Source organism: Durio zibethinus, chromosome 27, assembly GCF_047325235.1.
Source record: "Durio zibethinus cultivar Kanyao isolate XHJ-2024 chromosome 27, ASM4732523v1, whole genome shotgun sequence".
Lineage (NCBI taxonomy): Eukaryota > Viridiplantae > Streptophyta > Magnoliopsida > Malvales > Malvaceae > Durio > Durio zibethinus.
Genome location: NC_143188.1, coordinates 3,269,166 through 3,289,679, shown reverse-complemented (window position 1 = coordinate 3,289,679; position 20,514 = coordinate 3,269,166). Strand labels below are relative to the sequence as shown.

At 28.9% G+C, this 20,514-nt stretch overlaps 1 pseudogene; it reads left to right on the top strand.

The window, feature by feature from the left end:
• Window positions 1–655: 655 nt before the first annotated feature.
• Window positions 656–10,195, top strand: LOC111279344 (deacetoxyvindoline 4-hydroxylase-like; annotated as a pseudogene).
• The last annotated feature ends 10,319 nt before the right edge of the window (window positions 10,196–20,514 follow it).

Sequence of the window (20,514 nt, the reverse complement as noted above, 5' to 3'; positions counted from 1 at the left end):
TCATGGCAAAAAGCCAGTTTAATCTTTGCTTTCTTTTCCAGCACATGTTGAAAGTTGTCATTTTATTATATCTCTCACTTTGTTTTTATTTTTGTTTTGTTACTAACCAATACTTAGGATATTATTATTATTATTTTTTTACTTTTAATAAAGTTAAAATAGAAACGTTCATGGATTGAGCTGCCCATTAATGTCGTGAACCAAGTTTGATTGAGGTGGAGCGAGGAACATGAAATTTTAAATTTCGTTCTAATTTGATTCTATATGAATCACTATTTTATTAATAAAAATAAAAATTTATTTATATTTAAAAATATTAAAATATTAGCATATTTTGGCTTAAATGGATGGACCAGATCGATTTTGGATGAAACTTTAAAACTGACATTTGAGCTTGGTTTGATTTTATTTATGAATACCTCTAAGCTAAAATGAACAAATTAGTAAAATAAAAGAAAGGAAAATAAACAGGTAATTATGTACATATTTGGGGAGAAAGTGTAGGATATGGTGATTTGATAATTACCCCAAAAAAATAAAACACAACAAAGGACAAAGAGAGGGAGAAGAGTTTTCTTTACTAGGGAAAGCAAGCACACACACTAATTTTAATTCAAAGTGAATATATATATATATATATATGCATTACAAATACAAAGTTTCCTAGGTAATTTCCTATTCCAATAACTACAAAGTACAATTTGTCTCCACTAAATTTCTTAACAACATGAACAACCCGTAAAGCAATCAAACTAACAAACATCATTATTTAAAACAAAAAAGTCATAATGAGATCTCGCAAAAGTCATGAATGCGATTTCTTAGCAGCATGGCTGCAAATTCATCCCTCTTGGATGAGTTACATGTATATATTCTTTGTATGGATCCATGTATGACCAGACTGATACTTTAAGTAGACATAAGGATTTTTTTGGTTAATAATGACTACTTTGACTAGTCAAGGCAAAGAAAATGTGGCTGTGGACTTTGTGGAACGGTTTTTGCCTGATAATAGAGAGAGTACATTATGATTTAAAGCAGATTAACAATTTCACACAGACAAACACAAAAAATAATAATAATAATAATGGGCACAAAAACTGGAAAAGTTCAGGGAGATTCTAACCCTGATTATGACCGCCAAAGTGAAGTGAAGGCTTTTGATGATACAAAAGTTGGAGTCAAGGGAATAGTAGATGCCGGGATGACCAAAATTCCTCGTATGTTCATTGATCAGAACTTTATCCTCGAGAACAACTCGAGTTGTCATTTCTCATCAGTTCGGTGTCCCAATCTTAGATCTCCAAGGTATCAGGGAGGACATAACTCTGCGTGCAGAGGTAGTTGAGCAAGTTCAGATTGCTTGTGAGAAGTGGGGTTTCTTTCAGGTGGTTAACCATGGAATTCCTGGAAGTGGTTTGGATGAGATGATTGATGGGATACGTAGATTTCATGAACAAGACACTGAGGTGAAGAAAGAGTTCCATACCCGTGACACAACTCGCAGAAAGGTGTTGTATCTAAGCAACTACGATTTGTACAAGTCAAAAAATGCTAACTGGAGGGACAGTTTGAGTTGTTTGTGTTGGGCTTGGAGTAATAAATACAACAATATATAAGCAATATATCGCAATAAACTTAACGTAATAGATAGCAATCAATAATTAATAACATAGGAAAAATAAAACACACTAAGATTTATATAGAAAACCCTCCAGTGTAGATGAAAAAATCATGGACCACAAAAAAAAAATCTCCACTATCAAATAATAAATATACAAAGTTCTTCTCTTGCTAAAATTAAAGCTAATCAACAATTAGAGAGACAATTAAAGAAATTTTACAAAATAAGTGACTCAACAAATACACTATAAATTTGCTTCTAGTGAACTTCAAACCCAATTTTCACCATTCAGAATGTAGAACTCTAAATCAAAAACTTGTTGACAAAGTTTTAACTTAATCGGACCATGGATTGATTCTGTTCAACTAACTATCCCTTCTCCCTTTTCTCTCTATTTTCTTGGCTTTTTTTTTTCTTGGTTTTTCAGCACCACCTTCTTTTTTCCACCTTAAAACAGCTTCGCCTTTTTTTATTAAGTAGTTAGGGCTCCATGTAAAAAGAAAGATCAAGGCCTATGGCCATTGATTAGTCTAAACCCAATTACATGGGGTTGGACCCCATTTTCCTAACAATCTCTCCCTCTAGCCCCATTAGGAGGGGATTCATAATCATAGCAGTTTCATTTAGAATTTACCTTGGCCAAAGAACTCATTTTGGTTAAGTTAATGCAGAGCTCAAGCTTCTCCCTAGGAAGTGTCTTAGTCAATATATCTGTTATATTCTTATCAATATGGACTTTTTTATATAGTATCTGCTGTTTCTCAATCACTAAACATAACTAGTGATATCTAACATCAATATACTTCGTTCTAACATGATCATGGCATTCTTACTCAAATCTAAAGCACTTTAGCTATCACAAAACACCATATTCTCTTTCCGATTCAATCCTAATTCAAGAAAAAAAAGTTTCATCCAAAGCATTTATTTACCTGCTTCGGTTACTACAATATATTCAACTTCTGTAGTTGACAAAGCAACACACTTCTACAACTTAAACTACCAAGACACAGCTCTCTTATAAAAGTGAACAAATACCCTAAAGTAGATTTTCTACCATCAAGATTACTTGCCATGTCAGCATCAGTAAACTCTTTTAGAATTGGTTGTGAAACTTCATAACTCTAGCATGTTTTTGAAGTGTCTCTCAAATATCTAAAAATCTATTTTACTACTTCCTAATAAACCTTTCTCGAATTAGAAAGAAATTTGCTCACTAAACCAATTTCATGAGTAATGTCAGGCCCTATGCAAATCATAAGATACATTAAAGAATAAATTGCCGAAGAATAAAAAATAATAGACATAGCTAGTTGCTCTTTATTCGTCACTAGACAAGATTTCTTACTCAGATAAAAATGGTTGGTAAGTGGATTGCTAACTGATTTAGCATGTTACATGTTGAATCTACTAAACACCCATTCAACATACTTTTCCTATGACAACCACAGCTTTTTTAGCTCTCTTATCCCAGATAATGTTTATACCAAGAATCTATTTTGCTGGACCTAAATCCTTCATGTCAAAAGACTTAGACAATTGTTCTTTCAACCTGTGAACCATACCAGCATCTTGTCTCGCAATCAACATATCATCAATATATAATAAGAGAATAATGAAGTTACCATCAAGAAATTTTTTGACATACATACAAGGATCCACTATCATTCTTTTGTAGTTATGGCTCACCATAAAAGAATCAAACTTTTTGTATCATTGTCGTGGAGCTTGTTTCAAGCTATACAAGTTTTTCTTTAATTTGTAAACTAAGTGCTCTTTTCCTTTCACTTCAAAATCTTCAAGTTGATTCATATAAATGTCCTTATGCAAGTCACCATGCAGGAATGTAGTCTTGACATCAAGTTGCTCAAGCTCAAGATTCAACCTAGCTACTAATCCTAATGCCACTCAAATAGAACTCATCTTCATAACTGGAGAGAAGATCTTATCAAAATAAATGCCTGATTTTTAAGAAAAACCTTTCACCACCAATCAAGCTTTGTACCTCATTAGCTTGTCACCATTTTTTTTCAACTTGAACACCCATTTATTTTTCAATGGTCTCCTCTCTTTTGAAAGTTTAACAAGATCATATGTACCATTTTTTTGCAATGACTCTATCTCTTATTTCATTACTTTTAACCAGTGCTTTTTATTCAGAATAGCATGTACATCTTAGAAGCTCTTTAGCTCTCATTCACTGGTAACTAAAATAAAATATAAACTTAGATACCTGGTAGATGGCTTGTGTTCTCTAGTAGATCTCTTAGGCTAAGACTCTACACTACCTAATGTCGAAGGTAGCTCTTCTTACTCAACACTCTCTGATGGAGAAAACTACTCACCCTGCTCAAAACTGATTGCATTTGGCTCATCACTAACTATGACTGGCTCATTCATATCCCCAAGTTCTATTTCTTGCTCATTTTCACCATTTATGGCTCTTTCCTGTGAAACCCTTGTCGTTATTGAAACATCACACTTAATAGTAACCTGTGTAGTCTTTTCATTTTTCTCAAAATTTGCTATGATTTTTTTTTCATGAAAGATCATATCTCTACTTCTGACTATCTTTATTTTCACCAGATCCCATACCCTGTAGCTAAATTTCTCATCATCATATCCTATAAACACACATTGTGTGGTTTTATTATTAAGTTTTGACCTATACTCTTTTGGCACATACATGAATGCTTTACACCTAAAAACTTTCAAGTGAGAGTATGAAGCATCTTTTTCTGTTCATACTTTTCTGAAATGTCAAAGCCTAAAAGAATTGATGGTGATCTGTTAAGTAAATAACAAGTTGTGTTGACTGCTTCACCCCAAAATGGCTTTAGTAATTTGCCAACCTTAAAATGCATCTAACCTTTTCCACAATGGTGTGGTTCATCCTTTCAGCTACACCATTATGCTGCGGTGTTTCAAGTTCTGTCATCTAATGCCTAATCCTATGCTTTGAATAATGCTCTTCAAAGTCTTTGGCTGTGTATTGCCTACCATTATCAATCTGAATATATTTCAAGGGTAGTCCTATCATTCTTTCCACCATGGCATAAAATTTCTAAAAATACTATAATACTTGACTTTTGTTTTTCAACATGTACACCTAAGTCTTACATAAAGCATTATCAATAAAAATAATAAAATACCTGCTACCACCTAATGACTTAACCTCAGTGGGATCACATACGTCAGAATAAATTAATTCCATTCTATTTTCTTTTCTCTAAGAACTTTTATGAAAAAAAAATTCTACGATGCTTACCAAATAAATAATGATCATATGAACTAAGAGATGTATCTTTGGTAAAAAAAATGAGAGACTATCTTACCAAAACTTATAACCCCTGTTCGCTTATAAGTACTAGCCTTTTATGCCATAAGTTTACTAAAGCATCATCCTTAATGGCATTTATTTGGTTGCCATTCAATTGCATTCATGTCTTGTACATTGTGCAGCATAGTTTTCCCCTTACAACTACCATAGATCCTTTGAAAGGCTTCCACTGCCCATTCTTTTATTGACTTTCATATCCTTCCTTATCAAAAACATTAATAACAAGCAAGTTTATTTTCATATCTGGAATGTGTCTGACATTCCTTAAAGTCAACATGCAGCCCTGTACTAATTTGTACAATACTATCACCAATCTCAACAATCTACGATACACTATTATTTCTTATCTTGGTGCAACTAAAGTTTCTTACTTTGTAAGTTGTAAACAACTCCTTCTTAGGAGCACAATGATATGTCGCTCCTATGTCAACTATCACTTAATGCTGGGATCATCGATATGATTACAATCACCATATGTACAAATCAGAGTAACTAAATCACTATCTAAATTCATTGTTACAACATTGCTATCATCTAAACTCTTACATTTTTCATCTTTTCACTCTTGCTTCAAGATTTGTAGTATTGTTTTATATGACCTGCTTTACCATAATGAAAACACTTCACTTTATATATGGATTTAGATTTATGTTTAGACTTACTGCGGCCTTTTGAGTTTTAATCTTTTTTTATGTTTCAACTCATGTTTTCTGTGACCAAAGCTTGATTCTCAAGCCTGAATCTTTTTACCTTGCTTTTTCAACAAGCATACTGTCCATTACCATCTCCAATGTCACCTTATAATCAAGAGCTGAATTAAGAATAGTCACAATTAAAGTATTCCAACTGTTTGGCAATGAACCTAAAAGAAACAACGCCTTTATTTCATCATCTATCTTAAGCTCCATAGTAGTCATATGATTAAATATATCTTGAACATCATTTAAGTACTCTGTAATCGATCGTCCATCCCTTATTATGAAGTTGCAAGCTTTTTAACAATCATAACTTTATTCATACCTTTTTTTCTCTCATACAATATTGTCAATTTTTTTCAAACAGTATGGACATTTGTTTCTTACATTACATGATGGCACACGCTGATATCAACTCATTTTTTTATTGTAGCTAGCAGTTTTCTTCCTAACTTCTTTAAGCTTTTATCTTTTATATCTTCTGGTTTAACCGAATCACTTAATATCGACTTATACAAATTTTTGCAATATAAATGATCTTTCATCATAGGCTACCAAATTAAATATTTGATGCTGTTTAATTTTATCATGAAACTTATATCACCTTCCATGATTTTAAATAGAGTTTACTTTTATCTTGGGCTGTTTTTGTATCGATGTCTCAAAATTACCCTCACTTTTGTTCCACTTGTTGGGTTTGAAGCAATAAACACAACATTGTAGAAATAATAAACACAACAATGTAGAAATAATATATCTCAATAAACCTACAGTAATAGACAACAATCAACAATCAACAATGCAGGAAAAATAAAACACATTAAGATTTATGTGAAAAACCCTCCATTGTAGAGGAAAAAACCATGGATCACCAGAAAAAATTCTCTACTATCAAATAATGAATATACAAAATTTTTCTCTAGCTAAAACTAGAGCTAATCAATAACTAAAGAGAAAAGTGGAAAAATCTCACCAAATAGATGACTCAACAAATACACCTTAGATTTATTTCAAGAGAGTATCAAACCTGATCTTCACCATTTAGAATATAGAACTCTGAATCATAAACCTATTGACAAAGTTTTAGCTTAATCAGATCATGGATCAATTTTGTTTAACCAACTTTCCCTTCTTATTTTTTTCTCTATTTTTTTGGCTTTTTTCTTTTTTTCATCCTAGTTTTGTGGCACCACTTTCTTTTTTCCACCTTAAAATAGCTTCATATTTTTTTATTAAATAGCTACGACTTTTTGTAAAAAAAAAAAACTAAGGCCTAAGGCCCTTGATTAGTCCAAACCCAATTACATGAAGTTGGATCCCATTTTCCTAATAGTTTGATGGCTTTTAATCCACCTGACCCTTCAGAATTGCTTGAAGTTTGTAGGTATGTGTTAGTCATTTATCATATGAGAAAGGTTTCATTCCATCCTTATGCTAGCTCTTGCTAGAAATTTCTTTTACAATCCATTCCATCCTTGTGCTAGCTTTTGCTAGAATTGTCTTTTACAAATCATCTTGCAGAGACATAATGATAGATTACTCTAAGCGAGTAGTGACATTGGGGTTTACATTGTTTGCACTGCTATCTAAGGCTTTTGGGCTCAACCATAGTTGCCTTAAAAATCTAGATTATGCTGATGTACTACTCCTTATAGGCCATTTGTAACTCTCGAGATCAAGACGTAACACGGCCATATTACCTTGAAGAAAATCTCAAAGTAATACGAAGCCTTCTTTCTTAAACATTCTAAAATTTTTCAATAAAACAATCTACCAAGTAAAATTCATATCTTTAATCTAACTGATGATACATCTTTATATGTGCAAATCAGACCATATAAAATATAAAACTGCCTCTTAAAATCTCATTGACCAATATATTCTCCGACGATTAAGTAATCTTACCCATTTCATCTTCTAGCTTCACACAAGACTAACCAAACTTATTACTTAGTCATCTATAAAGAAAAAATAAAAGGAAAATGAGCAAACCATAGCTCAGTAAGTATAGGCTCACACACCTTACCAGATCAAGCATTGTTTTCTTACACATCATATAGATCATTCAAAACATTCATCAAATCATAATATCAAAACATTTCAAGATCATCGTTTTGTCAAATATTTCATAAATTTATAAATCAATGTCAAAATATGTCACTTCATAAATCATTGCAAAATATGCTATCATTCAAATATCATAATCAAACCAAATCATGGATCAATCATTAAAATCGTCGCAAATCATCATCATCATAAATCATCATTATCATTCAAATCGTTAGCTACGGTCACTGCTATAACCCGTGACATTGGCTGTATCGACAATTTCATTCTTATGATCATTGCTAACTATTATAACCCATTAGCCAGGGCTTACGCTAAGTACTATTACCCGTTAGCCAGGATCGTATGATCATGTCTTTGCTAACTACTACTACCCATTAGCCAGGGTCGTAGAACTAGTTCTGGTGTCGATGATCCCACTTTCTAGGGATATAAAAACATAGCTATTATAAAATTATTCTTTAAACATAAATCATTTTCTCATTTCATTCATAAGTATGATCCATTGTTTATATAAAGAAACACAAAATAATCATATGCTTGATCCTATTTTCATATATCGAAAATAAAGAAATAAAACATTATTTCATTTAGAAACATATATAAATATATACATAGATTCGAAAACAAGCAAAGTGTGTGAGATTCTACTTACCTCCATTCGATTCCACCACTTAGTTTTTTTTTTCTCTCAAAATAATTAATGGCCAAGATCATTTCAATATATCAGAATTTAATCAACCCTTTTTGAGACCATTTATATAAAAATCAACTAAGTTACACAAGGGTTAACTTAACTAATTAATATTGGCAGCCCGACCTCTTTTCATTAAAACAGTCATATTTCAATATATCCAAATTGGAACTATGATCTCTTTAATGAGTTAGAAACTAGACTTGATAAGCTTTCTAACCATATCTGGCACACATCGTAATTCCTTGTAGATTAATTATAACAATTTTTGAAATCCACGTCATATACTGCTGCCAAACAGCCTGTATACCTTCTAATAAAAATTATATATTCATTCACAGGAAACTCCAAATTCAATTCCGCTTGTTTCATTGGAAAGTAGACTCAATAAGCTTTCCAAATATATATGGCTTAATCTGTAAATCCTTGTATACAAATTAAGGAAAATTTTGAAATTCAACCCTGATGCTGCTGTCTTACAGCCTGTATATCCTTAAGTTAAAAATTAGACAATTCTTCATAGAAAACTCGGATTTGACTTTCGTTTGTTTCATTAGAAACTAGATTCAACATGCTTTCCAATGATATATAATAATCACAGAAATAATCTATCCATTAATACAAAATTCTATTTTAATTCATTATTACAGATCACAACATCTCATCCAAAAATAGAATTTCTCCTTCAATCTTTAAAATCTCAAATCCTTACTTTCAACCTTCAAACTTTATTCAATAATCATCAATAACTCTTAAGAATATGAAATAAACAAAGCCCAATAATTTACCCATATAGATCATCAAGATTAATGAAGGATTTCATGATTTTTCTTGATTTTGCTCTCAAAACTTCAACTCCAAATAATAATAATCAACTTGATATTTCTTTTCAAATAAAAAAAGGGCATGTACTCACCTTTAAGGGATTAACTTGATTGTAGCCTCTGATTGTGAATCTCCAACTTGATTTTTCATATTCTCTAACCCTAAGGAAGATGAAGAAGAAGAACTCTATTTCCTTTCTGTTTCACGATAGTTAGGTTTTCTTTCATCTAATACTTAAGCCCTTTTTCTTTTACTAAATAATGTCTTAATAAACTAATCGGCTTTAGTATTAGTCTAGCCCAATTATTATTTGGGCTTGGGTATTACACCATTATTATCCTAAATGCCTTGAACCAGAATTAACATTGGGAACTATCAATCACAAAGATAGTAGCCTCATCACCATACTTTTGTAAGATTAAATGGGCAACCTACAAATTCTTCATGAGAATCAATGGGTTGATGTTCCATGCATTCCTAGAGCATTAGCAGTAAATATTGGAGATTTTCTATAGGCAAGTCTATCTCCAGACTCTTGAATTTGGTATCCGATAATGTGCCTTACCATTGTGAACATAATTAGAGTAAACAATTTGATATTTGTATAGTTTCAGTTTTAATTATTGGAATTGAGCCAATACAGATTGAATGTATCAAAAAATATAAACAGATGTATTTCTTGTTTGAACACAGCTTATTTCCAATTACAAGTTCAAAAGTGTTAGTCACATGGTCTTGGCAAAAAATGAAGGCCTAAGAATATTGGTGGCATGCTTTTTGACAATAAAAGATAATCCTGAAAAGGCATCAAGACTTTATAGACGAATCAAGGATTTGATATCAGAAGAAAACCCCCAATATACAGAGATATCTTGGTTAAAGAGTATATGTCAAACTACTACTCAAAAAAGCTTGATAGCAACTCTTCACTATTATCTTTCAAGTTGTGAAATTAATCTACTGAAGATAATTGGGGGTAAAACTTAAGGCTTGCAGAACAAACAATGGTTTCTTTTTTTTCTTTTAAACCTTTAGTCATCGTGGACTTATTTTCATCAGATAACTTTTTAACTTCAATTGTTTTTTATCAATGATAAGGTGATCAATTCATGCATATGTATTTCATGCACTGTTGTTCATGCTGAAGCTAAAGTCTGGACTTTTTGATACCTGACTCTTAGTTTCTCTAGTATTCTAATTTTTATGGGTTTTCAACACTATATTAATTTTTTGGATTAATGTCTTGAATTATAATGAAATGTTAAAAATCTATAATATGATATTTGAATTATAAATCTTTTAAATAAGTAATAGTTTGGAACTGTGTTGTGATTGTTTTTAAGAAGGCCAAGTTGGGTCCTTCTCAGTCATTATGCAAATAAAAGGAATTGCTTTTTATCTAGAGAATATCCCATAATAGCTTCTATGGAATAAATAACAGATCTGGAGCCTAAAAATAACAAGACCTTCGAATAAGCATGAGTACTCAAATGAAATAAAACAGCTAGATAAGACCCCATACTTAGAGCTAACATCATATAACGTAGTTGGGACATGTAGAGTAAGCAAAATCCCTCTTAACATTTTTTTCAGTAAGAGATAAAGTAGCACTTAATTTTGATATTATACTTATAAAAGATATTAGGGTTAAATACATATGTGGTTTATGAATTTTATAATTTTTATCATATTGATATTTAAAATTTTTTTTCTTACATTAGTACCTGACCGTCCAAATCTATTATCACATTGGCACTGGAGACTAATGCTGTTAGTCAACTTTGCTGATGTAGTATTAACATCTAATAAAATATTGACATGTGTAAAAAAAAATCCAGTTAGTTTCATATTATCAATGTCATGTCAACCTTAAAAGCAAATTTTAGAAAAAAAATAAAAAAAATGCAAAAAAATTTTTCAAAATTTTTTAAAAATTCAAAAAATTTTAAAATTTTCTAAAACATTTTAAAAACTTAGAAAAAATTCAAGATTATTCTAAAAAATTATAAAAAATACGAAAAAATTTTAAAAATTTTATCAAAAGCTTATAAAAATACTAAACTAATTTAATTTTTTTAATATTGAAGAAGTATTGTAAAATTTTTCAAAAAATTTAAAATATTCTAAAAAAATTCAAAACAATTCTAAAGCATTCTAAAAAATTTTGAAAATTTATTCAAAATTTAAAATTTATAAAAAATAAAAGATATGAAATATTTTTATAAATTAAAAAATTATCATAATTTGAAAAATTTTAAAAACTCTAAAAATATTTTTAAAATAAGAAAATTATGAAAATTTGAAATTTAAAAAAATAAAATTTTCATAAAATTTAAAAAATCAGAAAACTTAAAAAACTGAAAATTAACAAATTAACAAATTTTAAAAAATTTTGAAAAATTTTCAAAATTAAGAAAATATATATAATTTGAAATTGTAAGATTAAAAAATAAGAATAAATTTTAGAAGTTTTTAATTTTTTTAAAATTTTTTTAAAAATTATTATATTGTTTTTCAAATTTTTTTTCATTTTTTCATTTAGTTTTTTTTTTTTTTTTTGAGTTTTTGTTAATTTTTGTGAATTCTAAAAAAAATTTAAATTTTAATGAAATCATCACTTTTTGTCTTTTTTATTTTAAACAAAAATTTGAATTTCTTTAAAATTTGTAAATTTTTTGAAAAAATTTTACATTTCCATAATTTTTTTGAATTTTTTAAAATTTTCAAGAATTTTTGGAAAATTTTTTACTTTTAAAAATTTTTATAATTTTGAAATTTTTTTTGGAATTTTTCAAAATTTTTGTATTTTTTAAACATTTTTTTGGAATTATTTTATAATTTTTGAAAAATTGTTAGAATTTTTAAAAAAATGTCAAAATTTTTTTTTTATTTTTAAAATTTTTAGTAATTTGAAAAAATGTTTGGAATTCTTTCAAAACGTTTTAGAAATTTTTAGATTTTTTATTGCAATTTTTTAGAAAAATTTTAAAATTATTTTTGAATTTTTATAAAATTTTTTAGAATTTTTAACAACTTTTTAGAGTTTTTTAAAATTTTTTGTTTTTTTTTTTTTGCATTTTTCTTTTAAAGATGAGGTGCCATTGATGATATGGAGCTGACTAGACTATTTTGACATGTGTTAGCCTCTTCTTTTATGTTCATGTTACGTTATGAAAGTTTTCGTTAGTGACAAGTATCAACATGATAATTGATTTGAATGTTTGGGTACTAATAAGGCAGAAAAATTTTTTAGATATCAATATGAAAAAAATTATAAAGTTAAGTGGCCAAATATGTATTTAACTAAAGATATTAGATTCGTTGTGTAAGGATAGTACAACTAATCAATTATGATTAAGTAATATGTAAGATTCATAAAAGAATTATATGGAATCTACATTTTTAAATGATAAATTCTTATATAATTTTTTATTATAATTGGTTAATTATCATATTTTAATTAAGAGAATTTTAAATGATACGCTCTTCTTCTCAAGCTCAGCATATTCAATAGCATATTCAATAGATTCAATTTTTATTTTTTATTTTTACTTTTTTTAGGAAAGAAAGAGGTATCTCTTAAATATATTTAGGTTTGAATTTTTTATTAATTTAAGTATTTTATTTGAATAAGATGCTCTAATTTTGTACCAAATTTATATTTAATACAATATTATAAAAGGGATTGAAAATTAAAAAGAAAATTGTGGGATCAATCCAAAACATGCCACATGACAAAAAAAACTACATGGCATTTTAAAATTGAAAAAAGTTTTACATCAACAAATCAATGTTATGTCATCGAATTAATATCCAAGTTAGTTTGCTTAACAAAAAGAATTAGACACTATTAACGATTGTTCTAAAATTTCAAATCTTAAAAAGTATAAATAATGCTAATACTGAAATCATTGTCAAATGATTAAATAATATAATTTCACCAAATAAATAAAAGGAAAGGAAAATGAGTAGAAAAATATGTCAAATAAAGAACTCCATTGTCTAGCAAGACGAAAGTTGAGGTTATAACTATTATGTGTGAAGTGTGTTAATAATTTGTTGAACTCTTAATTTTAATTTTTAGAACCTTGAATATAAAAAAAGTTGAGGTAACGCATTAGAAAATTTGTTACTTGGTTTTTAGTTTGTTATCATCTAAAACTATAATATCAATTTATTCTTTCAAGAGACCATGGATTGAAGGAAAAAAATATCATATATAGTCACAACTTGAGTAAAGCAACTTTTTAGTATAGAAAAATTTTTTAAGTTTTTCTTTCAGAGAAAAATACAATAATTATTTTTTTGGCTTATTTTATTTTTTTTTCCAAAAAACACTGTTCTTAGCTACCACAGGTCATTGATTTATACTTTATTTGGATGATTGGGTAAAAAATTCCTTCATTTTGCTATCGAACCCTTAGGGCTTCCAAAAATATTTTTAAAAAAAAACCTACAATGCTACTTGTGAAAATTGAACACCAATTCCAAAGTGTAAATCATTTATTTATGTCTTGGAGGTTCCAAAGATAATTAAAGGGCAATGAGACTGATGCAAAGATAATGCTAATCGTGCCACCAATCTTAGCTAACTCAATTGTTGGCTCAACTAATTGGTGTTGCTACACACGGGACCAATTAAATGTTGGAAAAAATACGTCAAAAAGAAAAAGTTAATTAGAAAGATGACGATAAGTAGAAATTCAAGAAATTACAGGATTTCTTCTTAATTCATAGTTGTTTAAACCAAACGTAGAGACTTTTTACTTTTAACTTTCATTGAGCATAATACTTTGAATTGTCAAAAATTACTAACCATTATCCAGCCTTTTTGTATGAAATCAAGATAGCAGATGAATTTAGGAAAATCAAGTTTGGTTTGTAGCTCTAATACTGACATTGCAAGTGGGAAAGAAGTTGTTGATAAGATGGGGATTTTTAAAGCTGATAGTCTAGGAATATATGTAGGAATCCCATCTTTTTAGGGAAAGACTAAATGTGAAGCTATGGGCTATGTTAGAGATAAAATCTTAAGTCAGCTACAAAGCCATAAAACATAGGCCCTGTTTTTGGGTGGAAGAGAGGTTTTCTTAGCAATTGAAGTAATTAAGTATGGCATTTTTGCTATTATAGCAACTTGGTTTGCCATTTTTTTATTTTGTCAAACTTTAGGTAACATGATAGATAAATTTGTAGTGATTCAAATTGTTAGGCACACAAATTTGTGAATTAGCTAAAAGTAGTTGAACCATATTTTGTATTTCCAAGGTTATAAATGAATGAAATGTTGCCGGCGTTAAATAGAAGGCAATTACTATAATGTCATAAAATATAGATCCATAAATCTATATCTAGATTTAACAAAAAGAGTAGCTATCAATCTTTTATTAAGGTGTGATTCACTATCTAATGAATCTATCCTTTTAAGGAGCTCCTAAGCTTGACTAAAGGTTCCTAAAAGCATAAAATCCGATCTACTAATCAGAATGAAGTTCGAAAGTTTGGTTACATATGGGGAAGGTTATAACACCCCCATATGCCCATCCAAATGACGATAATATTTTATTTTAAATTATCCTAAGGTCTTGATTCTAATGGTCTTAAATTATATATTAAAAATAATCTTTAAGATTTCTCCATCAATCTGATAGAATTCTTAAAAATATTTTCTCACTTCAAGAGTATTCAAGAATCCCATTTGTTTTCTTGAAGAGGCTCCATCATTGGAAAATAATTTAATCATATTTTTATTTTGGTTTTTTTATCGAAAATATATATAATTCATCCACCATTTGGGCCAAATAAATATTTTAGATAATTATCTATTTGTGATTACTAAGAATTTCATCCATGGAATTTATTCTTTATTGTACAAGTTTTATTTCTAAATTTTCACCATTTGGGTTAATTTAGAAAAAAACTCTTGTTAGTTTTCTAATTTTTAGAAAAAAAATACTATGACTATTATTTTTGAAGCTTCATTTAAATTATTCCACCATTTGGGACAAATTTAAAGAAATTCCTCACCTAAAGATTTCTTAGAAAATTTACCATTTGAAATTTTTAAAATTCTCATCCTTGGATAATTGTCAAATATTTTTTCCCACAAATTTTTAAGTTATTTTTTTTTATTTGGAAAAGAATATAATTACTTTTATTGAAATTCCATCCAAATTATTTCACCATTTAGGACAAATTTAGAGAAATTCCTAACTTAGAGATTTCTTTGGAAATTTGTCATTTGAAATTTCTAAGAATCTCATCATTAGGTAATTAGTATTTAATTTCAAAATTTTTACGAAAATTTTTTATTTTTTAAGATTGAAAATAAATATTAATTATTATTGAAACTTTATCTAAATTATTTCACCATTTGGGATAAATTTAGAAAAATTCTAACCTAAGAATTTTGTAGAAATTAATCTTTTGCAATTTTTAAAAATTCCATATTTAAATAATTAATATTTAATTTCAAAAAAAAATTATTAATGTTTTATTTTTATTCTATTTTTTCAATTTTCTTCTCTAATTTTCCTAAAATTTAATCATACAAAATACTTAAAAAATACATAAATAAAGTTAAAAAATACCAAAGTAGAAAAATGGCTCAGCTCAACAATTAAAAGGTTTGGCTGGAGACACAGGTGAAAGCTCATGAGGTGGCTCAATTGGCTAACAGCTCAGCTTCACAACGGCTTAAAAAAGGTAGTTCTTAAGTTAAGGCGTTGCGAATCGGATAAGGTATCTAGGGCGACATGCGGATCTTGGACACTTTTAAATCTTCAAAACGATGCCATTTTATGTTTGTATAATTGGCCTAAATTTTTTTTTTTTTTTTCAAATTTCCTTTCTTTCTTTCTCTGTCTCTCTTCTTTCCCTTTTCTCTCTATCTCTAGAAATTGATGAACGTTAGTTGAACAGCTCACTAGATTCTAGAAAACGACATTAAAATCAAGGTTGTGTCACTGAAATTTTCAAGTTTCATCAAAAATTTCACGAAAAACTAAAAAACTTGTCAGAATCTTCAAATTTCATCAGAAACAGGAAAAGTTCACTGAAATCTGGAAATTTTCTAGATTTTTCCAAAAAAAACTTGCAAATTTTCTCTAAAAATTTATGTACTTTCTAAATGCTTTTGTATGGTTTTTTCTCTCTGATAATTTGTCTTTTGTTGCTTGGTATGTGTCTATATTTATAAAGTTTAAATCCAAAGAACACTAAACCAAAAAAGGTTTTAATTTCCTTTCAATTTCGACTCCAAATTTTAAGTACAATTCAAACTCTTCAATTCAAACAAACAGGTTTTACACAAACTCAACCTCTTGATTTTTCCTTTTTCCTTTTTTATTATTTTTATTAACAAAAACAATTAGAACCTTAGACAGATTGGAGTGTCTACAGTTACCCTTTTTTGTATATTTTTTGTGAAATAAAAATTATGTAAAGATGTAAACACCCTTCATATCCAAATAATCAATTCGACATATTTTTTGATTTTTTAAATAGATACTCAAACCTTTTGAATAATATAAAAACTCCTCTAAACAAAGGCTCAACGACTTTAAAAATTAAAAAATGTTCCTCTAAACAGAGGCTCAATGACTTTTAAAAAATATAGAATGCTTCTCTAAATAGAGACTCAACAACTTTGAAAAATACTCCTTGACAATCATGTCCAGAGGTCTTATAGATCATCAGAAAAAAATTATAGGAGATTATGCTTAGAGGTCTTACAAATCATTCATAATATTGAAAAATATCTTTTTTCAATGATCTAAATCTTACCTTAAAATTTTTTTTTTTTTTTCAAATGAGAATTTAAAATTCTTTCATTAAAAAGTTTTCATATCTATCTTCTCCATGTAGGATATTGAAATTCCCTGCTTATTAAATTCATGCACTAGACATTCTTAAATGCAATGCATGCTATGTATTAAAGATTCAGAAATGTAATGCGTGCTATACAAATGTCAATTAATTATTTTTTTCAATTGTGGTACTCAAATTTCTCAAGCTTTTTTTCTTGGATCTCGAACTCTTCAATCTTTAAGTACTAAGACCAAATTGATTTAATTCTCAATCGTCCCTTTCATTTAATTCCCATATTCTCTTTCTAAAGAAATCTTTTTTTTTCAAATTTAATGTCCTTACCAGGAACTAAACATTTCATATTTGCCTTTATCACTATCAACTTTTCCCTGGTAATGTAGAAATCTTTTATGCTATTATTCATTTATAAATCATTATTTCAATTTCAAAAAGTAAAAATGTAATCACACATTTCTTCCATTGCAAGGTATTAAAGGGAAAAGCCAAGGGATATATTAGGAATAAATGGGAAATAGTCAACAAAAGAGAGACATAAGGAATGAAATAAAATGGTAGAACAACTTTGGCCTTTAATAAGAAAGAATGGTTACAAAAATGGGTATAGGGTAACAATGCCCAAAATAAATAATCAAATAATCATGATAACGTATCTTAAATTTTTTTTGAAAACTTAACCACCTGATGCACCTAACAACTTAAAACTCATTAGAATATGCTAGGCTCCATGCTAGTGAATTCCCAAATTCAATGCTGCACCCTTATCTAAGCCACCTTTTCAAGTTTTTAACTTAGATGAATCCATTTTGACTCAAATTGTCCTTTTGGGATTTTCGATTTGAGTCTTTATTTTTTATTTTTTATTTTTTTCTTTTTGTAAGCATAATATTTCTTCATAGCATAAGAGTTTATAGGATTAGTCAAATCATCTCCATTCATCTCTGCTAATATTAATGCATTGCTCGAGAAAGCTCTTATCACTACATATTGCCCTTTCTAATTTGAAGTCCACTTTCTTCTATTATCGTACTGGCTTGAAAGAATTTTTTTCAAAACCAACTCCCCTTCTAAAAAACAATAAGGTCAGACTTTTTTATCATAAGCTTTCATCATTTTTTTCTAATATAGTTGACCATAACATAGCGTTGTCAATCTTTTTTCTTCAATGAAATTTAACTGCTCGTAGCACTCTCGAATCCATTTAGCTTTTTCCAATCCAACTTCCTTTAATACACTTAAAGATGGGATTTTCCCTTCTATTGACAATATGGCTTCCATCCCATAAACCAAAAAAAAGGGGTGCCCCAGTAGAAGTATGCACTGATGTTTGATAAGTATGAAAGAAAAATGGTAACTTTCCATGCCAGTCTTTATAGGTTTTGATCATCTTCTCAAGAATTCTTTTTATGTTCTTGTTTTTTGCCTCTACCATCTTATTCATTTTCGGATGGTATGGCATCAAATTGTGACACTTGATCTTATACTGAGCACATATTTCTTACATCATCTTACTATTTAGGTTCTTGGCATTATTTGAAATAATTCTTTTTAAAAGTTCATATCTATAAATGATCTTTCTTTTTATGAACTTATAGACTACAGATCGTGTTACATTTCCAAATAAAGTTGCTTCCACCCATTTCATGAAATAAGGCATCATCATGAAAATGAACTTATGCCCATTAGAAGCCTTTGGAATAATATGACCAATGACATTCATGCCTCATATGAAGAATGACCAAGGTGGTACCAAAATATGTAAAGCAGTCAGTGGAGCATGGATCTTATCACCATAGATCTAGAACTTATGACATTTTTTAGTAGAGTCAATGCAATTGCTCTTTATTATCAATCAACAATACCCAGCTCTCATGATTTATCTTGCCATCATATGTCCATTTGTATGTGCCCTGTATATCCCATCATGTACTTTTAAATAATCTTTTTCATCTCAACTGCATTTATACATCTTAATAATACTTGATCATGGCTCCTTTTATACAAGACATTACCATCCAGAAAGAAACTCATAGCTAGTTTATGGATAACTCTTTTATCATTCTCAGTTACTTAGTTCGGGTATTGCTAATTTTTAATGTACTATAAGATATCATAATACTGTAGTCTCCCATTTTTCTCTTTCTCTACATTAGAATAATGAGCTGACATATCCTTAATATTGAGCTTGATATGCTAAATGTCGATGTTATTGTTAATTCGGATCATTACTGCCAGAATAGCCAAGGCATCAGCAATCAGATTATCCTCACGAGTTAAATGATCAAACTAAATATCTTTAAACTGCTTGATCAACTTTATGATATATTTATGATATGGAATAAGTTTTGAACCTCTCATTTCTCATTCTCTTTTCAATTGACATATAACTAGAGCTAAGTCTCCAAACACTTTCAATACTCTAATCTTTCTATTTATAATAGCTTATAAACCCATGACACAAGCTTCATGTTCGATCATTTTATTTGTGCAATTGAAATTCAACCTTACTATTATAGGATAATAGTGTTTTTCTAGAAAAATCAAAATTGCCCTAATTCCTTATTCCAAGGCTTTGGCAACTTAATCAAAATACATTCTCCAACACTTCTCATCATGCCCTTTTTTTTAAGTTTTGAAATAGTCATCAAATCTTCATATGGAAATTTCAACCTCATTGACTCATAATTTTAGGTAGCATGATCTGTGAGAAACTTGGCTATAGCATTTTTTTTTTATTACCTCTTAGCTCACATACACAATGTCATATTCTGAAAGCATTACTTGCCATGTCATAATTCTTTCAGACAATGAAAGCTTCTTAAAGGTATATTTGACTGAATCTAGTTTTGCTATAAGCCAGGTAGTATGATAGAGCATATATTAAGTCTTTTGGTTGTCCAAGTTAATTCACAACATATTTTCTGTAAAGAAGAATACTTAGACTCATATTTTGTGAACTTCTTACTTAGGTAGTAAATAGCTTTTTCTTTTTTGCTAGACTTATCTTATTGTTCTCACACACATCCTATTGATTTTTTACACTATCAAATATAAGATCAAAGGTCTTCTTAAAACAAGTGGCACTAATACTAAAAAATTTGATAAGTGCTGCTTAATTTTATTAAAAGCGTTTTAGCATTTCTCATTTCATTCTTCAAGATTATTCTTACGAAAAAGCTTAAAAATGGGATCATACTTGTAAGTAAGCTGCAAAATGAACAAAAAATTGTAGTTCAATCTACCTAGAAATGCTCAAACTTCTTTTGATGTGCTTGGAGGTGACAAATTTTGAATAGTTCATATTTTGTCTAAATTGACTTCAATCTTTCTTTCACTGACTACGAAGCCTAACAACTTTTCTGACTTTACCTTGAATGTATATTTGGCTAGATTCAACTTGAGTTGAAAATTTTTGAACCTTTTAAACAACTTCTTAAGGTTG